Below are 19,490 nucleotides of genomic sequence, written 5' to 3'. Positions count from 1 at the left end.
TGATATTTAGAGAGTAAACTATTGAATCAAATTAAAATTGCCAGTAATGGGAAAATGACATTAAATTGGAGTAAAAGGAAGTCATGTGAAGCACACATCATCTCGTTTTGTGTCAAGAAAGAATAAGCTGCGAGAAGCTTTTACAGCTTGACCACGGATAAATGACGGATGACCTTGAAGCAGAAACATCATTTGTAATAGAATCAGCTAGAAAGTGCCGAGTAGTAAGAGGCGTGTTCTCGCTGATCCTATCTATTACAAAATAATACTTCTAATACTACACCTAATTACAAATGATACAAACCAAGTTTACGCTTCAAGGTTATCCGCCATCTCTCCATAGTCAATCTTTAGTAACCAAAGAAGTAGCGTTAGACATCAACAATTGTATACTTACGTCATTCATACAACTTTTAACTTTGTAAACTCAAAAGGTGTCCTAAATATTTTTTTTTTTAATATTTCGTTTCAAACGAAAGGTTACAAGTACAATTTATTACGATTTGTGTTTTTCCCGGACATCATAGATTCACTGTTTTACTGCGTTTTTTGCAGTTATCTTTACACGTGTTGTACAGTTAATTTCAAGTTCGTATTCGCAGTTTTTACCATTTTCAATAAGATTTAATACTGTATCATAGCTCTTGTATATTATTTCAGTGAAGATAAATTCAATCCTCCAACCCCCCATCCCCGCCTCCATCTTGTTTTCATGTTCCCTAATTGAAAGTTCTCCGGTGTTATCGAAATATACTCATACTTGAACAAAATATACTGAACTACGATAATTAATGTAAATAATACCATTTTAATATCTGAAATAGTTGATAAACCGATAAATATAGTCCAACAAGGAACATGTCAAACACACTTTGCATATTATTAAAAAAAATTGCATCTAAATAAAACTTTTTTTTCTTTATTCTTAATCCTTATGTTGAAACCAAATAATATTGGCTCATAGACTTGTTTAAATAAACATTTTAAGCAAATACTTTCATCACAGAGTTGAATTATTTTGCTCGTAAATGAATTACCCAAAATCGCGCGTTATTTAATTTACACCTATTTACCAACTAACTTGTATACTTAGGCGAATTTCACTTATTTACATTTGTCAATAGCAGTTCATGTCGAATGAAAAATGCTTGAAGGCTTTAAACCAACACTTTATAAATTTTATGAGTGTAAATTATTCATTGAATTTTATCATCAGAATACGGGTAAAACATACAAAGTTGCAAAAAACGAGATTGAAATTAAAAAATAAAGGTAGAATTTTTTTTTATAGCTTTAATTGATATTTGCCAAGGTTTTGATGACTTTAACAAATATTCCGAATCGTGAAAATAATATGCTTGTTCAAACTTATGAATTTATTATTCAACTTAAAGTCTCGGGATTTTAATTTACTACCTTAGAGGCTTTATTAAATGTTAACTTCTGTGTTGTAAATCTCGCATTTTACTAATAATAAACTTCTTTAATGCCCAATAAAAATGCTAATTCTTCTGAACTCTAAAAGTTGAAGTTATTTCTATAAAAGATACTGCGCTTTGAAGCATCAGTTATTAAATTGAAAGTTTCTACTATTTTTTCTCCGAGACTTTTTAAAATGCGATGAAATTATGTCTAGACATTTATTAAGGAAACTATATGCACAAATTTCGTAACTTATACATATATTTACTTTAAGTTATCAAAGAGAAGATATTAATGAAGGATTTTTCTAGTTGAGTGATATTTATAACATCGTCTGCTTGATATTCAAATAAACGTGATCTTTAGATGGATCTGCTTTCAAGATATTTAGAAAAATTCGAGACTGTAGCGAATTCAAATGCTTTTCTGTAAAACCACATAAATCTTTTGAAATAATTATTTCTTAATTTTTCTACGTTACTCATTCTTTAAAATAATGCATATTGCTCATGGCGCAATTATTGAAACTAATGCCATTTGCGAGAATTGAGGATTACCTTTGCAGTTCTTCTATTTTGCACCAAAGTATTATATTCTCACTAAAAGTGTAAATGTATACGCAGGACAGAATTATGTCAATAACATCAACTAGTGGAAATGTTTAAATAAAACTTTAATATGTTTGTATGTGTGTGTGCAGTACACAGGTATGTAAATGCATGTAGTAAGGGTTTATTAGAGGGGGGGGGGGGAAATAGATTGTTTAAAAATCTAAAATTTTTCCAAAAAAGATTTAGCAGTTTCTAAAAATCATACCCTACTCAAAATTAACTGCATAATGATAGACTTAATTCGATGATGTTTGGTGTTTAGTGTGAACTTAGAAATCTACTGGAAGTTGGAAAATAGAAGGGTAGTTAAAATAGTTAAAGTTTTATGCATACCATGCTATTTATGAGAAGGAAAGATAAAATAGACTACATATATTTGAAACAGGTAGCACTTTTTAGAATGTATAACTATTACATTCTATTTCAATTGGTAAAAATTCAACTTTTCCATTTTTTTCTACTTTTTTCAGGAAAATTCGGAAAAAAAACTGCTTTTTTTGGTCGACTTCGAAGTTTTCAGAAATTTTACATCTCTAGATTTAATTCAATTTATTAAAAAACACTCTTGGATTCATATCATTTTACCTAATATAATTGTTGTGAAAATATTATTTCTATCGTATGAAGCCCGCTTATGATTCGGAAGTGTACCACGTGATTCCCATAGTGAAAAAGGATCAGATCCGCTTGTCTAACGGATTAATTCATTGATGTATTATACTTAAAGCAAAAACTTATCGCAGAAGTAAGCACATGAAAATTCAAAATTGATAAATAATAATAAAATATTGTGGTAGTCATTTTGTAGTTAATTTTTGATACAATCTAACTTAATATATATTTTTTTTAATTTTAGAATACTATCTAAATTTTCATTTTAGATAAGACCTAAAAATAGAAATTTAGATGTCTTAACAAATAATTTAATAGTCAAATGAATCGTTTTCATTAAGTACATTACTTTTCTATTAAACAGTATCAATAAATATATTTATTCCTAACGATTACGTTAAACGTACTATAATATGCAATAGAAAAAATATAGTTTCTATAAATAGTGGGATTACTAGGAATATCCAAGGTTTTCTTCTTTTAAGGGCTCTTGCTGTCTGCCGGGGATATTATATATTACTTCTAAATCTACCCATGACTACAAGCATTCAGTTTTGTTCCGTTACCTACTTCAATAGGTTTTTCGATAATCTAGTTTCGGGTACTTTTCGGTGATAAGCATTACAATTGGTGCATTTTTTTTTCTCTTGTAGAGAAATTTCACAATTATTTATCATCATTGCCACCTTGTTTGGTCAATGTTGCATTTAAACTTCTTGTTTGGCAGTGCTATGCATTATTTTATCGTTTTAATAGACTTCTCAGCAAAACATGTCATTATTTATGACTAAAGCTCCACTGAAATAAAAAAAATACTCCACCTAACAAAAAAAAAACACTAGCCACTTCACGCATTTGCTCGTATCCGACACGGGTGTTCTTGTATCTCGTGTTGGTTCATTTCTAAAACCCATCTGATTTCATCCTAGTAAAATAGTTAAGCTACATTATTATTGATCACCGTATTTACCACAGATGGCGCAACTATGCAGGATTTTCCTTGCTTCAACTACGCTTTTTACTTCCATTTACAAAAAAGGAAGTATTGTATTCGCGAAAACATTTTCACTCAAAAATTGACCTTAATTTCCATTTTACTCACCCCCGAATGAATATTGAGTTTTTTTCGACTCGACCACGCGTGGATAAGTGCCATAGAACGTATAGACACGCAAAATATCCATAATGACGATTCCCGAGTTAATTACAATGAATTTTCTCGTGACGTCTGTATGTACGTATGCATGTATGTGCGTATGTATGTCACATAACTCAAGAATGGTAAGGCCTAGAAAGTTGATATTTGGTACGTAGACTCCTAGTGGAGTCTAGTTGTGCACCTCCCCTTTTGGTTGCATTCGGGTGTTTCTAAAGGGGTCTTTTGCCCCTTTTTGTGGGGAATCATTGTTAATTTCGATGTAAACTCAAGTGATGTTATATACTTGGCAATATATTGCCAGTCTTTTGGTCGGCAAGTTTTGTCGCCAACTTGGCGACAAATTTGGGAATTTTTTTTTAAAAATCTGTTTTAATTTGGCCACTGTTGGTGATATTTAGAGAGTAAACTATTAAATCACATTAAAATTGCCAGTAATAGGGAAATGACATTAAATTAGAGTAAAAGGAAGTCATGTGAGGCACACATCAGCTCGTTTGTGTGTGTAAAGTAATTCTTTGTTGTAGAAAAAATAAAATCCGTTTTTATTGCCAAACTGAATTTTTGACAATTCTTGTGCTTGCTGTAGAAGGAATATTTGATTTTTATATTTTGAAATTCAAAATTAAAAACGTACAATGAAATCGATCTTATTATTACTGCTTTATGGAAACTACTTTTTTAATGATGGCATTTATATTTAATCATCTGATAGAGACGTGAACAAATTTGGTCAATCAAAGTCAGGAAACTTAAGTTAGACCATTCCTTTTAAAAAAATAATAACCAAAATCGGTTCTCCTAGTAAGACGCTATCAGCTGGGAGGGGGGTGGGGAACCCCATATGAACTGATGACCGTCTCCTTTTTAAAGTCGGTTAAAAATGCGTAGCAAGAAGCAAGAGAGATCGCAAAGAGTGGGAAAAACCAGGTTTCACATTTTCTCTAAATTATGCATAAAAAAAGTTAGTCTAGTGCAGTGCTAAACAGCGAAAGTAAAATTTATCACAGGATTTTTATTTTTCAAAATTACTATAATTTCTCTTATTTAAAAAACTGATCTGTGATCTGATATATAACAGTTAATATCTTATTGTATATGTAGTCTTTCTTTTTTCGTCAAATTTATTTATATAATTTTTAACCAAAAAATTCCAAAAAGCAAACATGAACAGACACAAAAGACAAAACTCATGCTGGTTTTGACTTTGATATGCAAGATGAATTGAATGTAGAGAAAAAATCAATTTCAAAAATACAGGGTGTTTGAAAAATCTTTGACACATTTCCAAAAATTCATAAAAAAGCAGCAAATTGACGTATGACTTTTTCGCCATAATTCTTAATAGGTTCCAGAATTTTTATGACACCGTAAAAAAAAAAGGAAAAGAGGGGTGGAAATTATAAGTGATCAATGCATCATCACAGTATGAATTTAGTATTTTTTTTTCTTGACGATAAAGCCGATACATTGTGTGAGTCAATGGAAATTACTTATAATTACACTCCCCCCCCCCCGTTTTTATTTTACGATGTCATAGATAAGTCTTGAGCATGTGAAGAATTATAGCGCAAACCGTATATTGATACAATTTTTTACTTTTCTATGAATTTTTGAAATGTGTCAAAGTGCTCCCTCTATTTCATACTACCCGAAGTTCCTCTGCATGTTAGTGTAGCAACATAGATAGGAACTTCGGGTAGTATGAATTACAGGGTTCACAAAAAGTCCTTGTCACATTTTAAAAATTCATAGAAAAGTAACATATAAAGTGTCGCAACCAAACTTATTTTCTTGTGAAGCAGACATGATTAATGTATAAAAATTAAATGGATCGAGTAACAAGAATAGGCTGCTTTCTCTGCGTTAACACTACAGTGGCAGAGAAACAACTTCTACGCAATTCATTCCCTTTAGTTGAGAATTTACAATTAAGCGAATAGGATAGGTGAAAAAAAAAATGTCTCGCGAAATACAGGGCAATTTTTCGACTTTGGAACAGTTGTGACAACAGAATAAAATGTACAATAATTGAATTAACGGTGCTATTTAATTGATTCAGCTATTTATTTCTTAGTCTTCTCGTAATTAATTGGCGTTAGGCAACAAATTAATCACGTATGCCAGCATTATAAGATTAACGCAATTCTTGCAACATTAAACATTCCTTACGGGCATTATAGGAAACCGTGCAAAAGTAATAGAACTGCTACTTGTAGTTATTTGATACAATATTAGACTTTGCAATGAAAGGTTAAAAATATAAATTGCGGAATGCTGAAAATTTTACTTTCATGCTATGCCTCTTTCGAATTAAGATATATTAATAAGCCTAAAAGAGATTCTGACACCTAAAATCCACATCACTGGTTGATATAAGGAACAAGAATCAGTAAATGGTTGTGTATTGCATCTAAAATATACAGGAATAAACCAGCACCAGAAAACTGCCGTTGAAAGGTATCTACAAAAATGAGTTTTTGAGATATTTAAAGAAACTCGTTTTGGATACGATAAAAAGCAGTAGTTAAGTGTACGAATTTGACGTGTTTTTTTTTTTGAGCAATCACGATTGCTTATTGCTTTTATTTGACTGTTTTGAGGTCCTATCATTTTATTTTCCCGCCAGCACCCTCTGCAGCATCACCGTCGACCGGCCGCCTCACGATGCTGCTCCTTTAGGGAAAACAGTCTCCAGGTTGCGTCAATATCCTACACTTACACGCATACACACACAAACACATACACACATACATACGCCTACACACACATACACAAACACATACACACACATACATACGCCTACACACACATACAAAAAACATACACACACTCAAACACATACACACACACGCACGCATACATACAGACACCTACACACAACTACCCACACACAGACACAAACACATATGCCTACACACATATACACATCCCCCCCCTCCCCCCCACACACACACACAAACACTCATACACACAACTACCCACACACTCCTACTTGCACACAGACATAAACACACATGCCTACACACACATACACATACCCCCTACACACAAACACACATACCCCCTACACACAAACACACATACCCCCCACGCACACGCCTACATACACACTCATACACACAACTATCCACACACTCATACCTGCACACAGACATAAACACACATGCCTACACACACACACATACCCCCTACACACAAATACACATACCCCAACCCCCCACACACACGCCTACATACACTCATACACACAACTACCCACACACTCATACCTGCACACAGACATAAACACACATGCCTACACACAAACACACATACCCCAACCCCCCCCCCACACACACGCCTACATACACACACACTCGTGATTGCGAAAAACATAATTTGAATTCAAAAGGTCAAAATTCAAATTAATTTTTTTTTGTGTGTGTTTAATTTTCAGCGGAAAGCAAATATATAAATTTGTACAATAAATCCAAAGTACAATAAATGATTAAATTTAAAAACAAATAGAAAGTTCTGCCAACTTGAACGAAAATTTAGCAACCAAAAGATGTATCGCAAAGTGAGCGGATAATTGAATCACTTGCGTCTGCATTGCAATTAACACTGATTTTCCCCAAAAGGGTATCAATTTGGAATATCTAAATGCAACCATAAGGGGAGGTCACAACAAGATCCCACTTAGAGTCTACATACGAAATTTCAACCTTCTACGGCATACCATTTTTATGCAAGATACGTACATGTAGCACGGACAGACGTCACGAGACAATTTTTATATTTTTTCTTCAGGAATCGTTGGAATAATCCTTTCGACTGTCCATAGGTTATTGGGTACATATGTACGCACAGATGGGCTGAAAGCAACTCAACATTCGTTCAAGGGTAAATAAAATGGGAATTTGCGCCGAAATTTCAGGATTTGTTTTTTGCTATTACAATACTTATTTTACTATGTAAATGGAAGAAAAAAAATGTGATTTTACATACACAAAAAAAAGTTTTTTAATGTAAAATCTTGAGTTAAGCTTTGATAAAAAATAATAAATGATGAAAATCCGCAGACGATTTTTAACCATGACGACGAAAATTAGTCCATAAAAATAAACATTAAAAACAACGATCAAGACTTATTTTGGTTACCATGATAATCTGAAAAATCAGAAGAACTGCAACTGCCGTCACTTGAGGACAATAAGCAATTTGCGATTGCTCAAAAAGAAACAATCAACTCAAATTTAAAATAAGAAATAACATCAAATTGCACAAGTTGCAGATTACTACAGACACGTGTTTCGGCGTCCTTTTTCAATCCGACAAAAGCGGATGTCTTTTCATCTACAAACTCACTTCTTTTGCATTGAACAGGAGTTCCTTGCAACGCCGAAACACGTGTCTGCAATAATCTGCGAATCGTGCTATTTGACGTTATTTCTTATTTTACTTTTTATGCACAAAGGTGTATATTTAATGCTAATTTAACTCCTACAAAAATAGCAGGGACAAATGTCATCGTATTCACTATGTTAGAATAAAAATTATGTTAAAACATTGATCGAGCAACGCTTTCAAAAAAGTTGGTAATAAGTCACATAAAAACATTTCTACTTTGAATATTTTCCCTACAGTATCCCCGCATAATATTTTACGATTATGTGGAAATAAATTTTCAACTTCACTAAAATTTCTTTTGCATATTTTTCAACGTGACGTCTTGCACTTCAGAATAAAACAATTCGTTACCATCATTTAAAAAACTGAACTTTTTTGAAAAACGTAAAAGCAGAACAACAAAAGCGAAAATTCAAACCCAATTACTTTCCAAACTGAACCATTACCCAATGCATTTGCATTTTTAAACCCCTCCAAACTTTGCGCAGAATATGTAATTCTAAACCACCTTATCATACCAGATCGAAGGCGGGAGATGAACAACAAAATGAATAACTCAAAACCGCATAAAATTAATCTTTTTAAGCTTATTTTTACGAACTCTTTTACGTAAAAAAAATTGCTGCATCATCTTTCAAATTAAATTGCGAGCGCGCAAACAAAGAAAATTCAAAAACAATAAGGTAAAAAAATCAATTTAGTGAAACGCTGCCACGTGCCCAGATATTCTTCAAGTATAACAAGCTATCCCATCCGTAGTAATTCACTCCCGTCGCCATGGCAACTGAGACTGTGTTTCTTGATCATAGCACGTGTAGAGAAATTTCAATACGACGTAGCATTCAATTCGGGGATGAGCAAATGGGGCCGTTGTGTTTAAAAAGGATTTCCGATTCTGCGAATGTCTCTGCACTTAATTTGTAGTCGTTTATTACGGTTAAAAGACCTGGTGTACCTATGTGCGAAATATGTTTGATTTAGGATTTCGGAATGTACCGTATCAGGATTAAATGCAGCCGTTTTCGATTCCCTGATTTGCATAGCAGCCCTGTTGCGCGCGTTTAATTTATTCCGACACTTAATGCAAATATCGATTTTTGCTTATTATAAAGAGAATAAAAGCTTTTATCCTTTCCGGGGCTGAGAGTTGATTAAACCGTGTGAGGGGTTGTTGCGATGCAGGCTCACGGCAGACGACGAGGGTGAATAATTTAACGGCAACATATAATATTATCACTTATTTATGAAAACCGGCGGTGGGCGCTATTCCGCGACGGATAATTTGCATACCTAATGCAGCATGCTCGTAAAAGCTCCAAATGAGAGGATTCATCTTTTAGCGTTTGTCGAGTGGAGTAATATTTTTCAGTTGAAAATGTGAATTTGCTGTAAATTTGATTTGCGAAAACAATTTGCACGAATTGATATCTATTTCATCGCCTGCTTTGCTAGATTATTTATTGGCGCCATTTTGATACTTTTCGACTGGTGAGTCATTCGGTAGGCTGAAGTTGGTGGTTCGGACTGTACTCCACGGAGGCACTGGGGTACCACTGCTCATTAGTGTTCATTACAGAATCCAAATAGTAATTTTAATTAGCAAATAAATAAAGCGCGCTCACTAATGCCCGTCCAGCGAAGGTGGTTAGGGTAAAGACGTCACCGAAGAATCCCTGATTTCAAGTCATGTTTCTAATACCAGTATTAAAGTATTTTTTTTACATGGGGTAAAGACCCCAGTAATTGTCACTTTAAGGGTTCTTCCTTAAATTTACCTCTGTTTTCATTGCTTAGAAAAATAAAATTCACTTGCAAATATTTTTGTATCAAGGAATGCACATCTGTGCATCTACTTAGTTTACTGAAAGCAAAAATATTTGAATTGATATAAATATATATGTATAAAAATTTATCAAAATCACCAGTAATTGGCACCTGATACCCCAGTATATGACACCTTGTGATCCAGTAATTGACACATGTTAATAGAGCTGGTAAATCACTTCATTTTTCACTTTTAGATTATATACAAAGTTCATCATCATAAGAAACATAATTAATGTTAATTTAAAGTAGGTAATTTTACATAAATTAATGTTAAATCACACATCTTGACGTTAAAAACGTATTTCAGAGAAATAAAAATTTGGAATATTACATAGAAAAAGTATCGAGATTATAGCTGTTTCATCAGTCTGCATGCAGTTTTGGTTTTACGAATTATTGCTGTTTTCACATAAAAAGGAACATTAATCCGATGATTCAAGGGGACCATTAAAAATAGAACAGTTCTCTACAGTCGCAATATGTGTCTGTGATGGCCAAACATATTTATTTTTTTATTGCTTCTTTTGAAAATTTGACAGTAGATTCTGGAGGATTCAAATCAATAGTAGAACCCATATAATATTGTTGCTGCAACAGTATCAGAAATCAAACTAGTGACACATTTCACAACTCATTAGGGACTGTAAGCCGATGTGCCAATTACTGGGGACTATCAAAACTGATGCACCACTAAATGGCAACCATCATTTCTTCCAAAACCCCAAAAAGAGACAAAAATTTACTTCTACCCACTCAAAGTAACATCTTTCAACTAAACAAAACTATTGTCAACCAAAATTTAAAATATATTTTAAGTCAGATTTTAATGAATTTATGTACATGCTTCCCTTAAGCTAAATAAGAAGCTTTTGCAACAAAAATGGTTGATTTGACGCAAGCTACAATTGTTTCTTTTTCCTATACACTGCTACTATTTAGTAGCATGAATTGAAGTTATAATCTTTAAAGTAAATGTGCATTCAGTTGGTATACAGCCTTCTACTTTTAAAAGATTGGATATAAATCTTATTTTATGTCATTTTTGTCAGAAGTGCCGATCATGGTGACCAGCCAATTACTGGGGTTGTTACCGTATGTGCTGGAACCCAACTCTGAATGTCCTAAAAAAAAAATGCTCACACCGCGCATGGATCTCTGGCAAAAACGTAAAGTCCGAAATATTACATTATATTGTAAGTTTATGCCTATGAATTTGATCAATTCACAATCTAGCATATCAGTATCGATCCAAGTCCAATTTCACAGTTAAAGGATGTTTGAATGACCCTTCACATCTATAATTGAGCTAGATAAATTCCAGAAAACGTTTATTTTTGACTATAATTATTTGCCCTACCAAGAATGAATGAAATGGTTGGAAAATAATTTCAACGATGTGTATTAAATTTTTGATTTATTAAATGTCTACAGTGAAAAAAATATTCTTCTGTGGCCCAAATCCATATAAATTTTATAGACAACATCAAAAAATTTCGTCAATATGATAAAAATATTTATGATTCGTTTACGTTTCCTTTTCGAAATTAGTTTTCGATATCCCAAATAATTACTGCATCATACTGTTTGTTTATTTTCTGTAAACCTTGGAAATAAGGGAATATTTCTTTTTCCTCTTCTTCACACTGCTTTTCACTTATGCAATTAACTTGACTCATTTATAAGTATGGAAGTCTTTCGCCTATTCTCCAAGTGTGAAATCGTACTTGGATCAATACTGAGCTGCTGGATTGCGAATTGATCAAACTCAAGCACAAACTTCAAACTAAAGTATTTCGATCTCGGCGCATTTGTCAGTGAATCATTCGTGTTGTATTTTTTGGGGGGGGGGGGACATTGTCTGATTTCGGAGTTTTGTTCTAATGTATACATAATAATATTAATGACACCTCCCTCCACCCCCATAACAAAATTTTGGTTCAGTCACAGCACACTCATGTGAAGTTGACGCTTGATTTTATGAACTGGTTTGGGTTCATAAATGTAATCATAAAATCGATAGTTCATGAAATTTAATAGCATTGTTTCAATAAAAGACATTTTGAGAATGGTAAACTTTTCGAAAAATCGTTGGTATTCGCACATTTGGGTTTCGATAAATCGAGCGCCAACTCTATTACATGAAAATATTTAGTTTGAGTTTCTCATAACAATTCTATGTCTTACAGTTCTATTCTAATTTAATGAAGTTATTCATTTCAAGATCACGGATGGTTAAGAATTCTTAATAAATTGTTAAAAAGTTTGACAGCATGAGAATGCTGTCAAACTTGAATGAGTGGTAGGGTAGACCGTGGCACGTTTACGCAGTGACCTTTTCTCAAAAATAATTATAACTGGAGAGCCAACAGTCAAAACAGACTGATGCTACTTCCTAGCAAATATTCTCACAAGTTTTTGAGCATTAGTCAAGCTTCGGTCCAGCATGCAGAAAGAATAATTTGTTTTCTACCAAGTTGAGTAAATTTTTTGTTGAACGTTTTGAAGCTTATTGTGAATAAATAGGGGAGACCGGGGTTAGTTGTTACACGAGGTAAGTTGTTACATTCGAATTTAAAATTAACCGCCCGGAGAAACTGACTTTCCTTGCAGTAGATGATAGCACTCACCCATCTGCATTCCCTGACAATTTTTGGAGGGCTTGCAGTCAGTAGCATCATGGAGAGTGCTCAAGGAAAATGGTTTTTTGAGTCTGGAAGTAATTTTTCTTTCCGCTGTTATTTTTCTATTTGTGACGAAGCCGTTGTAGGTAACGAATTTATTTCTATACCACGTGAAAGTCTGCAGTTTTAGGTAAGTGCTAACATATTTAAAAGTTTTGTACAAAGATATAATACCAGTAATATCTGCCAAGAACTAAAGCGGCGTCGTATGGGGCAAGTTGTAACAATTTTGTTGGGGTTAGTTGTTACAAGTAACAACTTGCCCCATGTAAGTTTTTATTTAATATTATGTTTTCTTTTTAAATGTGATATGGCGGGGGACTATAAAAACAAGACAGACAGGGGCAAAACACCTAAAGAAACATACCTGGATGTGGCTAAAGAAGTAATTGCAGGTAGTTCATTACGAAAGGCAGCCGATGAATTTCATGACACTAGAGAGATTTTGCAGAAATATGTAAAATGCTAGTGGTGGTAAGTAGTATTTCTGATCTGTTTTATTGCATGATTTAATTCATATAAAATACTGTAGTTGAATGACGATAGTAATAATAATAATTCTGATTTCCTTCATTCTATGATTTAACTTATTGTTAATATGTATGGTTGAATAAATAATAAGGATAATTACAACAATTATAATAATAATAAATAATGTATTATTCGAATGTAAGTCTTTCTCCAACGCTTCAGGCAGTGCAGAAGTGAAGAAGGTTCGCAAGCGGAAACCATTGGTCAGCGCCACTTCAACAGATACACCAGTAAAGAATGTTTTGCAAGCCGAAGCTGGGAAACAAAAATCTGTGAAAAGGAAATTGTGTGGAACAGAGAAGAAATCAACAGACACAAAGGCAAAAAGAAGTGCAAAGTGGTGGGTCCAAACAGTGCGTCCTTCGGATGAAGATGATGAAGACTGGTTCTCCATAGAGTGCTTCTAAACCGTACTCAGAATCCAAAAAACCAACTAAATGGCTTCAATGTCGTAATTGTGACAAATGGGCACATGACCGATGTGCTAAGTTTGAGAAATTATGTGCTTGTAAAAATTTTAATTCGGACTATGATAATGATGTTGATAGTTTATTAGAATAAGTCATTAATGAAGTAAATCTGTCAAGCCAAAAAGTGTTTGATTTTTAACGTGGTTAATAATTTTTAAAATTTAACAGAATGAACAAGAAAATGTGTAAAATGCATTTTATTACCAATATATATCTCATGTAACAATTAACCCCATATACTGTACCAACATGCCCCTTGGTGGGGTAAATTGCTACAATCTACATCTATTCAAAAAACTTGAAATATTTTGTAGTGGATTCTAATCATTTTTTAAAAAATATGTTAGGAATGTTAAATAATCTAGATGCATTTTAAAGTTTCACGCGTGTAAATAATTGAAAGAGTTTAACTTTAAAAAAATATTGAAAAAAAACTGTAACAACTAACCCCGGTACTTAGTTCAGAAAAAAGAAATATATAAAAATTAGCAGAATTTTATCCTTTTTTGAGAATTGTATTTGTATGAAGTGAAATGTTATTAATGTTTTCTGTACGTTAGAAGTAAATGCAAACTTGGCAACCGGGCAAGTTTACGCGTTGAACGTCGGAGCATCTTTACGATCGTTCTTACTGTGTCTTACTTAAACGTGCCCCTGACTCTTTTTTCGCTCCAAACTGTCTCAAACATTTTTAGTATTTTGTAGCTATTTAGTTTTGAAAATTACCATTGAATTTTCTATTAAGTTACACATTCGTATCTTATAGCTTACAATCATATAGTGCTGTCTTCATGCCCCTTCAGCTTCAACTTTACACACTATTCAGTCTGTAATAAATTTGCTTTATTTTAGCGATGGTAAGACATTATGTTCAAAACACTAACAGAACCACGTTAGGTGTCAAAATGAATATGCGTAAACGTGCCCCGTGTCTAGGGCAGGTTTACGCATCCGACTTCGACTTAAAAATAGCTTTTTAACTGTTAAAAATACAAGCTGAGCAACCACTGAATATACCAATTTTAATTCCATTAACTGCTTCATAAAACCGCAATGTCTAAAATTTACCAAGTTAAAACATGAAAATTAAAAAATTCATTGAAAACGTGCCCCGGTCTACCCTACTCTGTCATACATCTAGCAAAATCATGGCGTTAAAATATATCCGCATTGTCTGAAAAGCAGTTGCCGTTATATTGTTTTTTCTTGCTCGCGTATTACCCCAGATCGTATAATAAAAGAGAAAAAGTAGTTTTTGCCACTTGAAGTCCGCCATGATTACAATGAGCTAGCAACTTTATAGCATAAACCATTTTAACTTCGACAACCGCAAGGTAGTGTTTCTTTTCTATGAACTAAAGAAAGCAGGTTCCATACAATAGAACACAGCTATTGCATTCCAAATAACTCCAAACAAGACAATAATCTTATTAATACACAATTTTATTGCCACCATTCATATGCATGTGGCTGTACTCAGCATAAATGCTCTCTTGGAAATATATATATTCGAAGTACTCAAATGGCGATCATCATTCTGCTCTCATTTTTGTCTCGCATTCATCAAGCAGCAGGCTGGAAAGCATTAAGCATTCTGAGGCAATAATCGCTGTCAAACGTCTTCTGGGAGAGGAATTCAAATTTGGATGACGTTATTGTGTGACATTCACTTCACGCCTCAATTATTGTCGTTTAATTTAATTAACAACTTATTTTGAGGGAAAGCGCGGTTTGCTCAAGCTAAGTAATTAAAGAGCTGTCAAAGTGACGTTAGCTTGTGCTAAGTGACTTGTACGCGCGGCTGTTAGGAAAATAATTTATTATTCATAATAGTTGTATCGTCTCTGGAGAAGAGATTGGGCGATCAATTAATACTTTGTTTCAAGAAAGGTTCAGTGTTATGGATTATGAGGCCTTTAGGGATGGAAGAAATATTTTATGTGTATTTCATGGGGGCGTCGCCCGGCGCTGCGTGGTCTACACCGAAAGTAAAAACTGTATCCAAGTGACGCACGTTCAACAATGAGGGTTAAATTTAAAAAAAAAATGGTGTAAATTTTCCCGTTAACGTGTAGAAAAGAGCAACTTTATGACTCAAAATTTAAATTTAGACTAGCTGCGTCGCCCGACTTTGCACGGTCTACCGCGAAAATAAAAGCTATGTGAAGTGGCGCGTATTCAACACTCAGGCTTGAACCAAAAAAAAAATTAGAAATTTTGCTGCAGATTGCGGAAAAATAACCAAAAAATAAATATTTTAAATCTCCCGATTACAGGAAAAACCTTTAAAACAAAACCCAGAATTTTACTTGTTCATATTCGAGAATGGCAACAGATCTTTCGTCGTAATGATTTTCTTCACGCTATAAATTTTAATAAAAGCATTGTTGCGGAAAGTTGAGATGTAGCACTGAATAATAATTTGAATGACCTTCGAAAAATAGGGATTTTATGTCGAAATCTAAGTGTCATAATAAATAGTTTTTGATTGATATCTTCACTAATTATTATCGGAGGATTATGTTAAATAGCCAAACATGGAGACGGGAAGATTACGAATCCATCGATACCTGGTTCGATGGTCAGTTCACTGTCGTTCGGAAGAAGAAACATGGACATAGATAACTACATAGGTACATACATAGATACATACGCTCAGTTTTTAATTATATAAGATACCTTTGGAATTTTTAAGAAAGTTTCAGCAATTCAGTCACTGTTATTAATAGACGTAAGAATTCGATTTCACGGACTTTCTGGTGAACCCTTCTCCTTGTGAATTCCTGAGCATTAAGGATCTCTGTAACAAATTTGTCAAAGATTTTCACGTAAACTGTGGATTTGTATCAAGAAAGTTCCTCCTACGTAAGTTTCAGAGCATCAAAGGACCTCTGCAATGCTGGATCTATGGGGGAGCAAGGCTGGGCCCTTGCCCCAGGTGGCAACTTCTGGAGTGCGGAAATGTTCCTTTATTTCTGTGTTTCTTTCGTTGAAACTGGAATTTAATATTTGAAGGAAGATAGGCAAAGCTGGCAGTTTCAAGTTTTTGTCCCGGTTCAGAAAATTCGTTAATACAGCACTAAAACTCTGTGGGAAATTTGACAAAGATCCGACCTAATTTGTGGATTTGTATGAGGAGAGCTGCCCCCCCCCCCACCTCATGTGAATTCCAGTGTATCTTCGGACTTCTGTGCCAAATTTGGCAAAGATCCGACGTAAATTGCGGATTTATCTAATGAACACACACACATTTTATTGCGTATCGATATGGAGACATAAATTTTAAGCCATAAAAATACTCGTTGAAACTTTTTATAATAGTTAAATTCATTTTTAAAGAGTGAGACCTGCAAAACAGAGAAGACCAAAAAAGTGATCAATCCATAAAAAAACTAACCTTTTAAAGATGAAAAGGAATACAGCAGAGGAAAAAAGCTGTATACTGTTTTGGTTGTTTGGCACTTTGCATTTAAAAAATAATATAGCACACAACATAGTATTTGTGTATAATGTATAAACATTATCATCTTTATGTAACATATCTTTCTGTCTATCTGCCCGTCTGTCTATCAGTAAGTAGCAAAATAACACTGATAGTGACAAGTGTCCATAAAAATTACAAAAAATTCACTTAAACATTAAAAATTCAAGAAGTGTAACTACTGGCGTTGTTGCACTGGCGTTGTTACGTTCTGAATGAGTACACATATTCATTTTTAAGATCTGTACATTTAATTTGTGTAACATTTAATTCAGAAATCCAATGTTCCCTTTGACCTTTTTCTCTGAAACAAATCTCTAACAAATTACTCCATTTGGAAAACGTTTTGAATTAAAATGTCCTAAATTTTCATTGCACGTGTTATCTAAAAATCGTTGTTCTTCCGTAACCTACGATCTTGAAAATCGAAAGAATAATTTCGAGTTTCATAAGTTCGTGTTTTGAAATCAAATTACGAAAAATGCTTGGGAATACATCTTTTTCTCTTCCCTATTCATATATTATTCATAAATTATGATTAATGCATGTTTCTGATCGACCAGACAGCGACAAAATACGCCTCTGACGGGCCCGATTTCTGTCGCTTTACGACAGCAACAGATTCCTTGTTCCATTTTACAATGCAGTGTAATCAAGAAATTACTTTCAGTACCCAATAATAGTGTCGGAATCAATACCAGTCAATAAGAACGGGCCGTGGTTATTAAAGGCCTTTTGGTATTGCTACATAAAACCAATGTGTTACTCTCTTAGTTCCATTAATGTTTGCAGTGCTTCATATTTCTTTTCTTCTGTTTAATGTATCTATCGTCTGCACAATTTATTTGCTTTTCGAACAAGGAGACCATTTATTTTTTCTCAAAACGGAGCTTTTTTTAGGCAACCGCACAGATGTATTTTTCAAACAAAAAAACTTTGAAAAAGAAAAAAGTAGAGCCGGCTTTAAAACTACAGATCAAAATTGCTTTAGAAAGATTAAAAATAATTTTATTCTTTGAACACCATCGATATCACTTTTAAACATAATTTTTGAAGCTGGCACAAAAACAAAAAATAAAATCATGAGTAGCCATACTTCGTTCATGTTTTTCAGAAAAACCATCCAAGTTGGGGGAAAAAAATTTATACCGTTACTCATATATGCTGTTATCAATGTATAATGTATGCGATCATTATTGAAGCATCTGGACCCGTTTGAATTTATAGTTGTAGTTCAGTTATGGCTACGAACGGTTTTATCTACCGTTTTTGTGCCAACTTCTAAAATTTTGCTTAAAAGTAATGTCGATGGTGCTTAAAGAATAAAATTATTTTTCACTTTTAGAGCAACTTGAATCTGTAGTTTTAAAGTCGGTTCTTTTTTGCTTTCTTTTCAAAATTCTTTTACTTCATTATTTTTAGTATAAGTATATTCTAGAAGAAGTACGAAGTTACCATCACGAAATTTCACCTTGTTTTTGCCTGAAAATGCTCCATACGAAAAAAAAAGCCTTATATACAGGTCTGAAACTTTAAGCGATTGACACTAAAAATTTATCCTTGCTCTTCTCTGAATTTTAATTTTGGGGGTAATTTAGATAGAACCATTTAAATATTAACTGCTTCTCAAACTTATTTATGTTTCACAACATACAAATTACTCGAGTTGCAATCCTATATCACCATACTTGACCCCGATGGCATAGATGATAAGTAAAAAATCTTACTGTAGTTGGGGCAAATCTACTATTGTTGTTGCTGCTGTCTTATACCGGTTAGGCCGGCAATTTGAGGTGCACTGCTTCACATTTCCAGCTGGAGTGAAGTCCGGCTTCCACAGTACACACATGCCATAGGGATTCGTTTATAGGGTAGGCAACCATTCACAGCATAACAAAACATTCACACAAAGAAAGGACAAGGACAGGATAGAAAAAATACAAAGATAGAAAAAATGCCCGAGCCGGAATTCGAACCCGGGACCTCCCCATCGCAGTCAAACTTTGCATTGTGAAGGCTATGCAGGTCCTAATCACAATATTACCTAGCTTCCAGGTTAGGTTTGCTTCAGCAATAGAGCAACAATAGTAAATAAATTTCATGCTTGCTTCAGAGAAACTTTTATTTGAAATTCGCCTTATGATTACTAATAATATTAATGTTGGACGGCAACGAACTTTTGTTACAATGTGCTTTATATTTAACTAGCCGCCTGCGGCGACCAGCTGGCCCGCCTTTTACGCCATTCGCCTTTTTACGCCAGGGGTGCCGCCTTCGGCGACTGCTTAAACAAATTAGCGACGACAT

This window comes from Uloborus diversus, chromosome 2 (assembly GCF_026930045.1).
Source record: "Uloborus diversus isolate 005 chromosome 2, Udiv.v.3.1, whole genome shotgun sequence".
Classification (NCBI taxonomy): Eukaryota; Metazoa; Arthropoda; class Arachnida; order Araneae; family Uloboridae; genus Uloborus; species Uloborus diversus.
Note: the sequence above shows the minus strand (reverse complement) of the source record.